Raw genomic sequence first — 17,054 nt, 5'->3', positions numbered from 1 at the left:
AACGTGTACAAGGCCATCACAAGTATGACCTCAGACAACGCCCACTGGCTCACTAAATTTGTGTGCATCCAGCTCTAATCGTAGAGGAAGTATAGTGCAATCGACCACATACTCCTGCACACATCCTGTAGGTATCTTGCAAGTACCCCTATGCTCAAGGGAAATATCAACCATTGCACGGCTGACTGCTCCCACTGCAAATGCAATCTCAGGTCTCGAGATCAGTATCTCGTACATGAGACTCCCGAATGTTGATGCAATCCTGGCAATCTCTACCAATCTCACCATCTGAGTCAAATTTGGCTCAGAACTCCACTCGTGGAAAACACCTTGACACCCGAACTCTGATCCTTGGAATCCATCCTCGTGTCCATCACATGTCACATGCGCACGAAGATCATCTGTTTATATTGAACCCTGTGTGGTAAGAGTAATGCCTAGATCCAACTCACACGCATCAGCCTCTAGCCTAAGCATATCCATGAATGACTGAATCACGGCCAAATCCTCAGCACTCGATCCATCCATATCTGTCATTGTCTACACGAATGACATGCTCTGCTCCACAATTGTCTACACAACTGGCTCAACATGCTCACAAACTGAAGCATCATGCAACCTATCCGCAAACGAGACATGCCTCGTCTTTGCATGGATGCGTACTCACAAACACTGTGTCGTCTTGCACGTGACGTACTCACATCTCATGAGTCTTGCCAACACTAGCACCTCTTGCTATGACTAGCTATCCACAATGCAATCTTAAACTATGCTTGTCCATCACTACCTGGCATCTGCTATCTCGTAACCTGACTCACAGAGATCAAGCTCAACATCAAACTTGACACATGGCATACATCTCACAACACGTATGAGGCACCACTCGACAACAATAGTTTGACATCTTTTGCACCAACTATGTCATGCAGTGAACCATCAGCTACATACACACGTCCAAGCATACCACTAGTATATGTGTTAAACCACTCACGGCTCAACGTGACATGAAATTTAGCACTCACATCTAGTATCTAATGTGAAGGTAGTGTGTCATAAAAAACAAACAAAAGAAAGTCAGGAGTAAACATGGAATCAAAGTGAACATCTCTGTCATGCGTAGCCCACATCATTCAAAGTGATAGCATCCCTCTTGTGTTGTCTCTTGTGCTATCTCATCCATCAAAAACAATGCCTACGTACATGCCCTGTATGACCACAATGCCTACACACAACATTTTTGTGTTTGCAAGATCATCCTTTTTTACTGTATGCATCTCTCTAGACTCATTTGTGCCAAAAGCATTGCACAAATCGATTTGTATTCCAATCTTTTACAATAACATGTATCATAATTTATTTTTATCAAGTTATACTCTTCTCATATAAGGCTAAGTCAATAAACTAAGGGACTCTAGAACAATGGTTACACCTTCATTAGTCTCTCTTTAGAAGCAAACGGGAAGAAAACAAATGTAGACTATGTCATCCACTATCCATTGATCACATGTACACATATTTTTTTGTTTATGAGCTATACAAATGTCATCCTGGTGTCTGTTTGCTGGTTTAAACAACACCAACTAGTAATGCAAATTTGATGGTTTAGGTAGTACACCGTTAATGGAGACTCATCAATTTAGGCAACACAACCTAAGTATAGATTTGTCGTTCTAGGCAACACTAGTACATATGTTTTGGTTTAGATAGTATAACCTTAGTGTAGATTTTCCCATTTAGATAGCATGCCCAATTGGTGTTGATTTTTCAATTTAAGCAACACCAATTACAAAATCATATAATAATGACTAGCCACCATTGCTAATAGTGTGGTTTTGTTAACCTGGTATATGATGAAAATGATTTGGTTTATGTTGACATGGATTTGGATGGTTTATATCTTAAAAGAATTTGTGATGATATAATGATGACATTGGTATGGTAGCGATGGATCTTGGTCTTTGGATGGGGATTGTGACCAGTGATATCCTAAAGTATCATGATGGTTCAAGGCATATGTAAAGCCTGTATAAGTTTTCAAAAAAATTCTCTTATATATTTTTGATATTTTATTTAAGCCTTATTTTGGAGTTATGGCTTTTAGATTAATAGCATAGCAACTAAAAGCAATTGTTTTCTTAGCATATGAAATGGAATTTAATGTATATTCATTGTATGACTGCCAGATGGAAAGAAATCCAGTTCAGTGGATTATCTTTCAAAAACTAATTTGGAGGTTAGATGCTAACAGAGAAGGCTCTGCCTATTTATACACACACTCTCTCTATGGTTGTAACTCTTTTGAAAAATCATAAATAGGCTCACATAGTTCATGGAGGGACCCATGTCGAGGGGAGTTGCCTTTGTCTTTGTGCTATTATAGTTCTTCTTCTTCTTCTTCTTCTTCTTCTTCTTCTTCTTCTCTCTCTCTCTCTCTCTCTCTCTCTCTCTCTCTCTCTCTCTCTCTCTCTCTCTCTCCCATTGTTGCACATGGCTCTTTTGCAGATGGCCCCCCCTTTGGATCCCTATTTTCCCTCCTTTGGATCCCTATTGTGGCCGGTCTGCTAGCTTAACCAATATTCTAGCTTTTTCTCCCCTGGCACTTCCCCACATTAAATGATCAGTTTAATATGAGAAAATCATTCAGGAGAATTAGATATTGATTATTATGACATTACCTCTCTCTTGAAATCATAGTCGTCCTTGACTATGGTGTAGAGAAGATAAAGCATATTCATGAGTCCTTTTCTTAGCGGGTAGAGGATCCCTATGTTACCCTACGACATCATTCCACAATGGATGACTAGTCCATTTGGCGCTTGAGAGCCTTAGGCTGCCGCAAGCATGTCTGCACATTAGTCCTATCAATCTTCCATAGTAGAGTGACAAGCTCTACTTGGTGTTTGGGAGACATCGTCTCCGCAAACTTGATCTAAGCATGCATACTACTTCATTTTTGTGCACAATAAAGAAAAAGAGAGTCTTATAAGACAAAAAAAACTTTGTTCATTTTTAACATTTTGTACATTTGCTTACTCTTGGGAAGCATTGTAAGCATCGACAAGGTTTAGGTTATCCTTTAATTGTATGCCTTGCATCCATCTAGCATCTTCAAAAGGATAATTCTTAAACTTAATAAGATATCGTCGGATAGTCTTTCCGCCTCTTAATACCTTGTCTTCATGTCGGAGAATGGACTCGGGTTGGACTCGGGTTGCAACACCTCCTCTTGGTCCTCGATCTCCGGTGGGTCTTCAATAGTTGGTTCTTGAGGTGGCTCTCCTTTGTAAGGCTTTAATAGGCTCACATGGAAAGCATTGTGTATGAGCCAATGATTGGGCAACTTGAGTTGATAGGCCATCTCCTTGATTGGCCTAAGAATCTGGAAGGGACCATAGTACCTTTTTGCTAGTTTAGCATAGTACTTTTGGTGGCCCGTAGGATTCTTGCCCGTCTTGTGCCTTAATCGAGCCTTGGGAAACTTTAAGAAGACCCAATCGTTTTCTTTAAAGGCTTGGGCTCTTCTGTGCTTGTCAGCAGCAGCCTTTTGCCTTTGCTGTGAGATAGAGATAGCATCCTTAATCTTTTGAAAAGATTCTTGTAGGTCTCGGCTATACTCATCTGCAGCGAAGATCTTCCCATGTACCTTAAGTAGCAAGGGACTTTTTGATCTTCCCTCAATTACCTCGAAAGGTGCTTTTCGCGTGGAAGTATGTACAGTGTTATTGTAAGCATACTCCACTAAGGGTAAGTACTTCTCCCATTGGGATCTTTGATCTACTTCCGTTACATAGCCTTTTAGTAGATCGAGAATTGTTAGGTTAGCTATTTCACTTTGGCCATCCGTTTGTGGATCATAGGCCGAAGAGAAGTTTAGCCTTGTTCCTAAATTCTCAAAGAGACCCTTCCAGAAATTATTGGTCATTCTAGGATCTCTATCCGACACTATGGACATTGGCAGCCCATGGTACTTGAAAATTTGTGAAATGAAGAGGGTTGCCATTTGATGGGCTTTGATAGTCTTTTTGATAGGTATAAAATAAGCTTGTTTACTGAACCTGTCTACTATCGTCCATATTCCCGTATTCCCATGGATAGACTTAGGCAATCCAAAGATAAAATCCATGGATATGCTCTCCCATGGCGAATTAGGGATTGGCAAGGGTTGAAGCAATCCAAGTTGCTTCCCTCTATCAAATTTTGTCTTTTGGCATACCACACATTTAGAAACATACTCTTGTATGTTCACTTTCATGGTAGGCCAATAGAAATATGTTTCAATTCCCTTTAGGGTAGACTGAATCCCTCTATGCCCCGCAAAAGGTGGAGCATGAGATTCATACATTACTTTCTCACGTAGTGAGTTAGTAACGCATAGTCTATTGCCATAGAGAAGATAACCATCTTGTAAAGTAAATGGTTCTTCTTTCTTCCCTAATGCAAGGGCTGAAATCACATCTTTAAAATTGGGATCAATAGCGTACTCATCTATCATTGAAGATAGATCATTGTGAGTTGCTATGGAAACCGCAGTCACTCTTGGCCGTCTTGAGAGTGCATCAGCTACTTGATTATGCTTGCCAGCAATGTGAGCAATATGAAAATGAAATTGCGAAAGGAAATTTTCCCACCTCATTTGTTTGTCGGAGAGCTTGGTCTGCGTCATGAATTACTTAAGACTTTGGTGATCCGTTCGCTGAATGAAAGGAGTCCCCAATAAATAGTGCTTCCATGAGTCTAAGGCGTGTAGAACTGCAAGGAGTTCCTTTTCATATATGCCTAGAGCTTGCTCAATAGGGTCGAGCCTTCGACTCTCATAGCCTATGGCGTGCCCTTCTTGGAGCAAAACAGCTCCAAGGCAATCACCACAAGCATCACATTGGACCTCAAATGGTTTTGAGAGATCCGGTAGTGTAAGCACAGGTTGAGAGATAAGCTTTTCGAAAGCATTGTTCTCCTTAGCAGACCATGTGTACCTAACGCTTTTCTTTTTTAGGTCATGTAATGGTCCCGCAATTTGTGAGAACTTTTCTATGAAGCGTCTATAGTATGCACACATACCTATAAAGCTTCGTAGTTCATGAAGATTCCTTGGTTTAGGCCATCCTTTTATTACCTCTAACTTTGATGGATCCATTTGGATGCCATCTTGAGAGATAATGTGACCTAAATACTGAAACTCTTGTAAGAAAAATTCACTTTTCTTTCGATTAACATAAAGTTTATTCTCTCTTAAAACTTGAAATATTACCTGGAGGTGTTGCTTGTGTTCGTCTAATGAATTAGAGTAGATGATAATATCATCAAAGAACACTCCAGTGAAGGTTCGATGAGGCCTGAACAGCTTCTCCATCAAGCGGTTGAATGTGGCTGGTGCATTGGTCAAGCCAAAAGGCATGACAATGTATTCGTAAAGACCAAATGTGGTGCAAAATGCGGTCTTTACAATGTCTTGATCAACTATCCTTATTTGATGATAGCCACTTTTTAGGTCAATCCTACTGAAGTAGTTCAATCCTTGTAGCTTATCAAATAGGTCTTCTACCCGTGGAACGGGAAACCTATTTTTGATAGTGATCCTATTTAGTGCTCTATAGTCGACACACATACAATATGTGTCGTCTTTCTTTTGCACTAATAGCACAGATGAGCAAAATGGAGATGAGCTAGGTCTAACCATGCCCTTCTCAACTAACTCATGCACTTGCCGCATAATCTCCTCTTGTTGAGCTTGAGAAACTCTATAAGGAGGTTTGTTAGGCGGTGAACTTCCTGGAAAAAGTTCGATTGCATGGTCATCATTACCTCGTTTAGGAGGTAGCTCACAAGGGATGTCGTCAATAAAAACATCTTGAAACCCCTTGAGAAAATTGGATAACTCTAATTCCTTTTGGTTGCTTTTATTTTATTTTGCTAAAGCATTAGGTTCATTTTGAGAATCTTTAACAAAAATCATGTACACAGAAATAGAGCTCTTTATTGACTTGTTGAAAGCTGGTGTATGTACCATGGGAATAGTGTTACCCATTTCCTTAGCATCTATATACATGTCTTTTTCCCTGAACTTAAAGGAGATTCTCCTTTCAGGAAATTTAACATCGGCAGCCAGGCGGTCAAACCATGGTGCCCCTAGGATTACATCCTCATGCTTGAGAGGAGAGATAAAGAAGTCCTCTTTGTCCACATAGCCTTGGACATGAAGTCTCAATTTCCCGATTAAGGGAGTGACTGAAGCTTCTTGCCCCTTGAAGGCACTGTCTGCAGGTAGGACATCTCCCATCTCGTAGGATTGTATGCTTAGCTTGGTAGCCAACTCTATAGATATAAAATTGTGAGTAGAACCAGGGTCAAAGAGAATAAAAGCATCATGTTCTCTTACCTTTCCCCAAGCATGGCATAGAGGAGATCCTTTGTGATGAGTTTGGTGAGTCTCCTCCTCTTGGATTTCAACCAAGGAAGCTCTAGGAGGATCTTGGCAGTTGTTCTTTTGGGGACAAGCATGGTACGCATGCCCTTGTTCGCCGCACTTGAAACACCGGTTATCCTTACGATAACGCTCAAGCTCTTCAGGAGAGAGTTTGTTCTTACCTTTGTCAACTCCCTTCTCTTTAGCTTTGTTGGAGTTTCCCTTAGGAGACTTTTGGACATTGTCCTTCCCCTTAGGCTCATTGGAACCCTTGTTTTCCGGGGGCTTATTATTTCTTTTAGCCCCCATTTGGAAATTGATTCAAGAGGCCACCATAATATGGTGTATTACTGCCGATATGGTACGTGGCCTTTGGGAGTTGACATACTCTGCCATTTCTTCGGTTAAGCCCGCACAATTTGTTGCTTTTGCTCTCCAAAATCCAACTTTTTGAAGACAGTGGATTTGAGTTGTAGGTCCCAAAACTTGTCTACATATTTGTGGATGGATTCATTGGGAGAGAGCTTTAAGCTTCGCCATTCGGTGAGTACTGTCTTTGGCATCGGTGGCCAAAAAGAGCTTCATAATGGAAGCTCTTAAAGCTTTCCATGTTCGTGGAGCTTCACCGTTGGCTCGTAGGCTAGACCACCATTGCCTGGAAGACTTTTGAAAGTGCATAGCTACATGGCGTAGCTTAGAGGACTCCGTGAAGCCCTCACCTCCAAACGCCACATCGAATTGTTGCATGCTCATTGCAAAGGATCATCACTCTCCTATGCTTGGGGAAAGGTAAGAGAGCATGATGCCTTCATCTTGTTTGACCCTGGCTCTACTCTCAACTTCATATCAATAGAGTTGGCCACCAAGTTGGGCATTCAAGCTTTTGAGATGGGAGATATAGTAACAACTGATGCAGCTTTCAAGGGACAACAAGCCTCCGTTACTCCCTTGATTGGGAAGTTGAGGCTTCATGTCCAAAGCTATGTCGACAAAGAAGACTTCTTCATCTCTCCTCTCCAACATCAGGATGTTATCCTAGGGGCACCATGGTTTGATCGCATGGCTGCCAACATGAAGTTCCCTGAAAGGAGAATTTACTTCACCTACAGGGGAAAGAACATGTATATAGATGCTAGTGAGCGTGGTCGCACTATTCCACTTGTAAATCCTCTTTCTTTTGATAAATCAATGAAGAGCTCAGTTTCTGCGTACATGATTTATGTCAAAGAGTCTCTAAAAGCTAATAATGTTTCATCAAATGAAAATGATAGGAATCAAGAAGAGTTAGACTTGTCTACTTTTCTAAAAGGATTCCCAGATGTGTTCATCGATGATATCCCTATGGACCTACCTCCAAAACGAGGGGATGATGACCATCGTGTTGAGCTCCTTGCAGGAAGCTCACCGCCTAACAAACCTCCTTATCGAGTCTCACAAGCTCAACAAGAGGAGATTATGAGGCAAGTACAGGAATTGGTAGACAAAGGGATGGTGAGGCCTAGTTCCTCTCCCTTTTGTTCTCCAGTCCTTTTAGTGCAAAAGAAAGATGGTACATACCGTATGTGTGTGGACTATCGAACACTAAACCATATCACTATCAAAAATAGATTTCCCGTGCCTCGGGTAGAAGATCTGTTTGATAAGCTACAAGGCTCTACCTACTTCAGTAGGATTGACCTTAAGAGTGTCTATCATCAAATAAGGATAGTGGATGAAGATATCCTAAAGACCGCGTTTCGCACAACATTTGGTCTTTATGAATATCTAGTCATGCCTTTTGGCTTGACTAATGCACTAGCTACTTTCAATCGTCTCATGGAGAAAATTTTTAGACCATATCGTAAATTCACTAGGGTGTTCTTTGATGATATCATCATCTACTCCAAGTCTTTGGAGGAACATAAGCAACATCTCCAAGTGATTTTTCAAGCCTTGAGGGAGAACAAACTTTTTCTCAACCAAAAGAAAAGTGAATTCTTCCTTCAAGAGATTCAATATCTAGGTCATATTATCTCTCACGATGGTATTCGTATGGATCCATCAAAGTTAGAGGTTATAAAATCATGGCCTAACCCAAGGAATCTACATGAGCTAAGAAGCTTTATTGGTATGTGTGCATACTATAGACGCTTCATAGAAAAATTCTCTCAAGTAACAGGACCACTACACGACTTAACAAAGAAGAACGTTAAGTTTGTATGGACTGCTAAGGAGAAAAATGCTTTTGAAAAACTCAAAGAGAAGATTACTTCCCAACCAGTCCTAGTGCTTCCGGATCTCTCAAAGCCATTTGAGGTCCAATGTGATGCGTGTGGTGATTGCCTTGGAGCGGTTTTGCTTCAAGAAGGGCATGCCATAGCATATGAGAGCCGAAGGCTCAATAGTGATGAACGAGTCTTGGGAATTTATGAGAAAGAGCTTTTAGCTGTTCTACATGCCCTAGACACATGGAACTCCATTTATCCTACGAACTGACCACCAAAGTCTCAAGTATTTCATGACGCAAACCAAGCTTTCCGACAAACAAATGAGGTGGGCAAATTTTCTTTCGTAATTTAATTTCCATATTGCTCACATAGCTGGTAAGCACAATCAAGTTGCCGATGCACTTTCACGACGGCCAAAAGTTAATGCGGTGTCTATAACTACTCACAATGATCTATCCTCTATGATAGATGAGTATGCTACTGACCCTGACTTTAGAGACATAATGTCAGCCCTTGCTTTGGGGAAGAAAGAGGAACCATTCACCTTGTAGGATAGTTATCTTCTCCACGGCAATAGGCTATGTGTTACCCATTCCCTTCGTGAGAAGGTTATGTATGAATCCCATGCTCCTCCATATGCAGGGCATAGAAGTACTCAACCTACTCTCCGAGGAGTAGAGACGTATTTCTATTGGCCTACCCTGAAAGTGGACATACAAGAGTATGTTTCAAAATGTGTAGTATGCCAAAAGACCAAGTATGATAGAGGGAAGCAACCTGGATTACTCCATCCATTGCCTATTCCAAATTCACCATGGGAGAGTATATCCATGGATTTCATCTTTGGATTACCCAAGTCTATCCATGGGAATACAGGAATATGGACAATAGTCGACAGGTTTAGCAAGCAAGCACATTTTATTCCTGTCAAAAAGACTATTAAGGCACATCAAATGGCAACTCTCTTCATATCTCAGATTTTCAAGCACCATGGATTACCCACATCCATCGTGTCAGATAGAGATCCTAGAATGACCAGTAATTTCTGGAAAGGTCTCTTTGAAAATCTAGGAACAAGATTGAATTTCTCTTCGGCCTATCACCCACAAACGGATGGCCAAAGTGAGATAGCCAATCTTACGATACTCGATCTACTCAAGAATTATGTTACCGAAGTAGATCAACGCTCACAATGGGAAAAGTATTTACCTCTAGTAGAGTATGCCTACAATAATATTGTCCATACTTCTACCGGGAAAGCACCTTTCGAGATCATAGAGGGAAGACCTAAAAGTCCCTTGCTACTCAAAGTACATGGGAAGATCTTCGCCGCCGATGAATATAGCCGTGACCTACAAGAATCTTTTCAAAAGATTCTTGTTAGGGAGGCTATTGCCATCTCTCAATCAAGGCAAAAAGCTGCTGCTGATAAGCATAGAAGAGCCTTAATGTTCAACGAAAATGATTGGGTCTTACTCAAGTTTCCTAAGGCTCGATTAAGGCAAACGACGGGCAAAAATCCTACGGGCCATCAAAAGTATTATGCTAAACTAGCAAAAAGATACTATGGTCCTTTCCAAATCTTGAAGCCTATCAATGAGATGGCTTATCAACTCAAGTTTCCCAACCATTGGCTTATACACAATGCCTTTCATGTAAGCCTACTTAAGCCCTACAAAGGAGAGCCACCAATTGAACCAATTATGGAAGATCCTCCTGAAATTGAAGACCAAGAAGAGGTGCTACAACCCGAAGCTGTCCTTCGGCATGAAGACAAGGTACTACGACATGGTAAGATAATCCGACGGTATCTTATTAAGTTCAAAAATTATCCTTTTGAAGATGCTAAATGGATGCAAGGAGTACAACTTAAGGATAGTATGAACCTTGTCAATGCTTACAATGCTACATTAGAGTAAGCAAATGTACAACTCTCTTTTAAATGACTCATGTTTTTGTCTTATAAGACTAATCCTCTTTTAATTGTGCACAAATTTAACTAGTGATAGCCGTTCTTTCGGCTCTCTGTAATTGCCATAGTGAGTTATCTCACCCTATCAAATCACTCAAACACTGTGGTTACCCTCACCCTTTCACTGTATATAAGTGCGTGTGAGTTAGGGGACTTTTCCCATATCTCCTTACTGAAATAAAAAACCCTCAATTAGCTTGTCATTGGGCTAGTTGAGCCAAAAAAATAAAAAATATAAGTATATTATGGCCCATGCGTATGTAAATATTTCTTTGTATATAGGGCCTAAATAAAAGATTTTTTCATAATTATTTTGGTATTTATTTAAATATTTCTACCTAGGTGTGTGTTATTTATGCTCTGTACATTGCCTCACCATTACCACAATTTTTCTTACCATTTTTCATACTCTTTATTCCATATAGAAATATTTTCATGTAAGCTTCTTTTATATTTGGTGTAACTCCACCCCAACAAAAATCCAAAAAAACTAGTTTTATTTATGTGTATATTTTTTCACTATTGTGATTTTTCCCTTCCTACATCTATTTTGTTTTTTTTCTAAAAAAATTAGAACACCAAAAATATTTATCTTTTTATGGTAGCCTCATAATGAGAGAGATTTCTTTTGACCCCTTTATATTTTTTCCACTTATATTATTTATATTTGACATGTACATATTTTTTAGACCCCTCAATATTTGATTTTCTTAGTTGTACTATTCACTTATATCATGATCTCAACAATATCTTCAATTATAGACCTACCAAATAAGGTCAAGGGTAGGTGGCATGCATACATGCACTATGGAGGGCTCACTCTTGGAGGTATTCAAAAGAATCATCCAAAGAAGGATCCCACAAGGACCTTGTGCAGTGGAAAAAAACGGTCGGTTTTGCTGAATTTTTAAAGTTCACTTGCTCTCTGAATTTGAAAAGGTGATACAAAGAAAAGTTGTAGCTCGTGGGCTGAACTTTTGCCTCAAATTTTTTCATATTTTTTTGAGCTACGAGCTGTGAGCTATGATTTTATTAGTGGATCCCAGTTTTCCCATGCTATGCAGCCACACTCTCTCTTCCACTTTATCATTTTCCTCTTTCACACACACTTCTCCACTCATCATCCCCACCTCTCTCACCACTCCTCTCTGCACCCTACTCACCTTCTCCTCAACCTTGAAGAATAAGAGAAACCATGGTGAACTCATACCTCCCACACACAATTCCATTCCAAAATTGACCACCTAGTCTCATTTTTCCTCCTCCAAATTACCCATATCTATCAAAAAAACCACAAAATTCAGCCTCTTCTCTTAAAAGACAGCATCATGGTGGTTGATTACTCAGATTCAATTACCTTGTCTCTCAAGGAAGGTCAAGAGTGGAGAAAAAATGTACCGTCAAAGCTAGTGGACCGTCAACAAGCATCAAAATTGGCCCTACTCAAGACACTTGGAGCATCAACCTTGTAAGAAATCCACCTTTTCTTACCTCTTAAGAGTTTTTCTTCCTTATTTGTATCCTACATGGATACTCCCATTGTAAATATCCAATTCCATTTGTAAATTAATACTAACTCTACTAACACTAACCCACTATGAAAAGTCCTATCACCTCCATTTCTCTCCTCTCACTTTCCCCACCAACTTCTTGATAATTCCAAGCAAAAGAAATTAGATAAATTGCTGAAAATCTAACCCAACCATGGTTAGAGGAGTAACCCTAGCCTTCAAAATTACTATAAAAGGAGGGTGTAGCTAGCACAAAAAAGGGGGGAGAAGAAAGAGCACTATGCTATAGCTTGAGAAGCCAAGCTCAACCTCTTGAGAAGGAGCTCTTGAGTGGAATCTAATTGGCATTAGGCATATGTATGTGTTGGATTAGTGGTTATTAGCAAGGGAACTCTATGCCAGTGTAAGAGAGAGTGATCATTAAATTGAGGGTAGGAAATCTATCATTTCTCCTACTAGTGTAAGCCCAACATTTGCTGAATCAAGGAGGGTGAATTTGGACTAAGCATGGATACCTTGTCTCCCTTCCAACGTGAAGTCATGGACAATAATGATGTGTAAGTGTCTTGGTGTTTTATTTAAGTTCTTGATAGCTTGTCTCCGGGTATTGTTATCAATTTATCCATAAATCCCACATGCTGTAAGAGGGCGACAGGGTGGAGAGGACTCCCCTGGCCTTAAGACAGTGATTGGGGTGGCTTTTTTCTTGTGATGTGTTGTGGTGTAATGTACTCAGGCTATGTTGAACAAATACTAATCTCACCTTGATTGGTCATGACAGATTTGTAAGAAGGCATTAGTGCAACAAGCACCCCCTTCCCCCTTCTCTCTCTTTCTTACATATATATATTTATGTTTGCTTGATCATTAACGATACACTTCAAAGCAGCCCGAGCACCATCTCTCTCTCTCTCTCTCTCTCTCTCTCTCTCTCTCTCTCTCTCTCTCTCTCTCTCTCTCTCTCTCTCTCTCTCTCTCTCTCTCTCTCTCGTGTTTTAGTGTGTGAGAGTGTTCCATTGGTATTAGGGTTAGTGTAAATTCCTTGCCTGTTTGTGGGTTGCTCTAACGATTCTCCTCTTTTGCGTCCTAGTTCGCTCTTAAACTAGGTGGTGCCCCTTGTGTAGTTGGGATTTGGCTGGGGGTTTGTTTTTTTGGTTTGTGTTGTGTTGTGCCCCAGCCCCATTGAGCAGCACGGGAGCCTTGAAGGGTGTCTAGAGGTTGCTCTTCTTGTTGCCCGCCCCGGACCGCCTCACTAGTATGCATGCTTAGAATCATGTTTGTGATGACGACGTCTCTCAAACACCAAGTAGAATTTGTCACTCTACTTTGGGAGAATGAAATGGACTAAAGAGCAGACATGCTTGCAGCAGCTATGTCTCCCAAGCACCAAATGGATTAGTCATCCATCTTGGAAAGATGTCGTAGGGTAAAAAAGGGATCCTCTACCCGCTAAGTACGATTGACTAATGACTAAGCCTTTATCTCTTCTACCTCATAGTCGAGGACGACTATGATTTCAAGAGAGAGGTAATGTCATAAAATCTAATATCTAACCAACCCAAATGATTTTCTCATATTAAATTGATCACTTAATGGGGAACAAGTGTTAAGATATAGATATGTGCTTATAGATCTATCTCAACACGGGGCCAATAGTAAAGGGGCCCAAATGGGAGATGGTCTATCAAGAGCAAGGCTAACCAATGGAGCATAAGACCTTAGGGTTAGCTTCATTGAAGACCTCCAATAATGTGTGTAAAAGTCCTTTGACCTTAGGTAAGCTAGGGCTGAGCTTGAGGTGGGAACCAAGCCCAAGCTCGAGGTGTTTGTCCTGCTTGAGGTGCTTGTCGTGCTTGAGGTGTTTTTCCTGCTTGAGGTGCTTGATTAAGGTGCTTGATGTGCTTGAATTACTCCATGCTTGAGGTGCTTGACTTGCCGCTTGATTAAGGTGCTTGAGGTGCCTTGACATGCTTGCCTGAGATGCATGTGGGAATACCCCCTAGTCCAAGTGCTTTGTCATGCTTGATGACTAAGGTGGTTGAGCTCCTAAAGTCAAAAGCATCCCTACAAGAGGGGGGGCGAGCCCTTTTCCTAGGGATTAGAGAGCACACACACACTCACACTCACAAGGGAAGCCCCAGCTTGAAGAGGCAGCAAGGACACATGTCAGGTCCCTACCCATGTTACCTTCATGTGTTGCTTGAAGCCTATTGGCTAGGCTTCAAAGGGGTCCAATGATAAATTACTTGAATTATCTAATTGTTTTTGAATTTATCAAGTCCTCTCTCTCAAAGGGGAAAGGGGGACACTTGTCCCAAGGCTATCCCTGTTGCTTGTAATGGCTTCTGCTTGTGATTGGCTAGGCCTGGAGGGGTCCAATGAGCTTCAAGCATGAGCTACAAGGGGGGGTCGACCCAAGCAAGCTAGGGGGGTGCTTAGGGGGTAAACTCACCCACACACACTCACAAGCACTCTCATTGTGTGCTATGCAAAGTGGAAGAGCTCCCTCTCCAAGCAAGTAAATGTTGAGAGCCTACACCAACACTCTTGGCTATGGAGTGCAAATCCAACCAAGAGCCATGCTTCAATGCTTAAGCTTGCCATCTCCTTCTTCTTCATTACTATTCTATTATGTATGCTAGCAACAAGAGTATGATAAGTGAGGAACTAATTCTTTCTCCTACGAAATGTTTCTTCTTCCTCTTCCCTACCCTCATTCCCTGCTAGCTCTCTCTCCACCTTCGAAGGTGTTTGAGGTCTTGGGACTGAGGCTTGGGATAGTTAAAGCTTTCTTCAAGTTTATGTTATGTTGGTGATGCATGAAGCTTTCCATCTTCATTGCTTCACCTAGGTCACAAGGAACACAAAGAATGTATTGTAACAAGTCTCTCTTTATGGGAGAAATCATAATACAAATGCCTATTGGAGGGGGGACCGGCTCCACATAAATCCGGTCCTCAACTGTTGTCATGTTCTCTAAATTCTCTCTCTTGCAAAAGTATTGTCCATGCCAAGTTAACTAATTGCTATAATTATGTTGCTATCTTCAATTATGTCTACCCACTATGCTCACAAAATCATTTCTTGAAAGTACTCTCATTAAATTCCGCTACTCTCAAATTGAATAGGCAAATTCCATTGACAAGGTATGCATGCTTAGAATCATGTTTGTGATGACGACGTCTCTCAAACACCAAGTGCACAAATTTAACTAGTATGGATGCTTAGAATCATGTTTGTGATGACGACGTCTCTCAAACACCAAGTAGAATTTGTCACTCTACTTTGGGAGAATGAAATGGACTAAAGAGCAGACATGCTTGCGGCAGCTATGTCTCCCAAGCACCAAATGGATTAGTCATCCATCTTGGAAAGATGTCGTAGGGTAAAAAAGGGATCCTCTACCCGCTAAGTACGATTGACTAATGACTAAGCCTTTATCTCTTCTACCTCATAGTCGAGGACGACTATGATTTCAAGAGAGAGGTAATGTCATAAAATCTAATATCTAACCAACCCAAATGATTTTCTCATATTAAATTGATCACTTAATGTGGGAGAATAAACGGGAACAAGTGTTAAGATATAGATATGTGCTTATAGATCTATCTCAACACGGGGCCAATAGTAAAGGGGCCCAAATGGGAGATGGTCTATCAAGAGCAAGGCTAACCAATGGAGCATAAGACCTTAGGGTTAGCTTCATTGAAGACCTCCAATAATGTGTGTAAAAGTCCTTTGACCTTAGGTAAGCTAGGGCTGAGCTTGAGGTGGGAACCCGGCCCAAGCTCGAGGTGTTTGTCCTGCTTGAGGTGCTTGTCGTGCTTGAGGTGTTTTTCCTGCTTGAGGTGCTTGATTAAGGTGTTTGAGGTGCTTGACTTACTACATGCTTAAGGTGCTTGACTTGCCGCTTGATTAAGGTGCTTGAGGTGCCTTGACATGCTTGCCTGAGATGCTGTGGGAATACCCCCTAGTCCAAGTGCTTTGTCATGCTTGATGACTAAGGTGGTTGAGCTCCTAAAGTCAAAAGCATCCCTACAAGAGGGGGGGCGAGCCCTTTTCCTAGGGATTAGAGAGAGCACACACACTCACACTCACAAGGGAAGCCCCAGCTTGAAGAGGCAGCAAGGACACATGTCAGGTCCCTACCCATGTTACCTTCATGTGTTGCTTGAAGCCTATTGGCTAGGCTTCAAAGGGGTCCAATGATAAATTACTTGAATTATCTAATTGTTTTTGAATTTATCAAGTCCTCTCTCTCAAAGGGGAAAGGGGGACACTTGTCCCAAGGCTATCCCTGTTGCTTGTAATGGCTTCTGCTTGTGATTGGCTAGGCCTGGAGGGGTCCAATGAGCTTCAAGCATGAGCTACAAGGGGGGGTCGACCCAAGCAAGCTAGGGGGGTGCTTAGGGGGTAAACTCACCCACACACACTCACAAGCACTCTCATTGTGTGCTATGCAAAGTGGAAGAGCTCCCTCTCCAAGCAAGTAAAGGTTGAGAGCCTACACCAACACTCTTGGCTATGGAGTGCAAATCCAACCAAGAGCCATGCTTCAATGCTTAAGCTTGCCATCTCCTTCTTCTTCATTACTATTCTATTATGTATGCTAGCAACAAGAGTATGATAAGTGAGGAACTAATTCTTTCTCCTACGAAATGTTTCTTCTTCCTCTTCCCTACCCTCATTCCCTGCTAGCTCTCTCTCCACCTTCGAAGGTGTTTGAGGTCTTGGGACTGAGGCTTGGGATATTTAAAGCTTTCTTCAAGTTTATGTTATGTTGGTGATGCATGAAGCTTTCATCTTCATTGCTTCACCTAGGTCACAAGGAACACAAAGAATGTATTGTAACAAGTCTCTCTTTATGGGAGAAATCATAATACAAATGCCTATTGGAGGGGGGACCGGCTCCACATAAATCCGGTCCTCAACTGTTGTCATGTTCTCTAAATTCTCTCTCT

The sequence above is a fragment of the Adiantum capillus-veneris genome, chromosome 17 (genome assembly GCF_014529385.1).
Source record: "Adiantum capillus-veneris isolate H3 chromosome 17, ASM1452938v2, whole genome shotgun sequence".
In the NCBI taxonomy this organism is placed as follows: Eukaryota; Viridiplantae; Streptophyta; class Polypodiopsida; order Polypodiales; family Pteridaceae; genus Adiantum; species Adiantum capillus-veneris.
The sequence above is the reverse complement of the archived record's forward strand: the minus strand, read 5'-3'. Positions refer to the sequence as shown.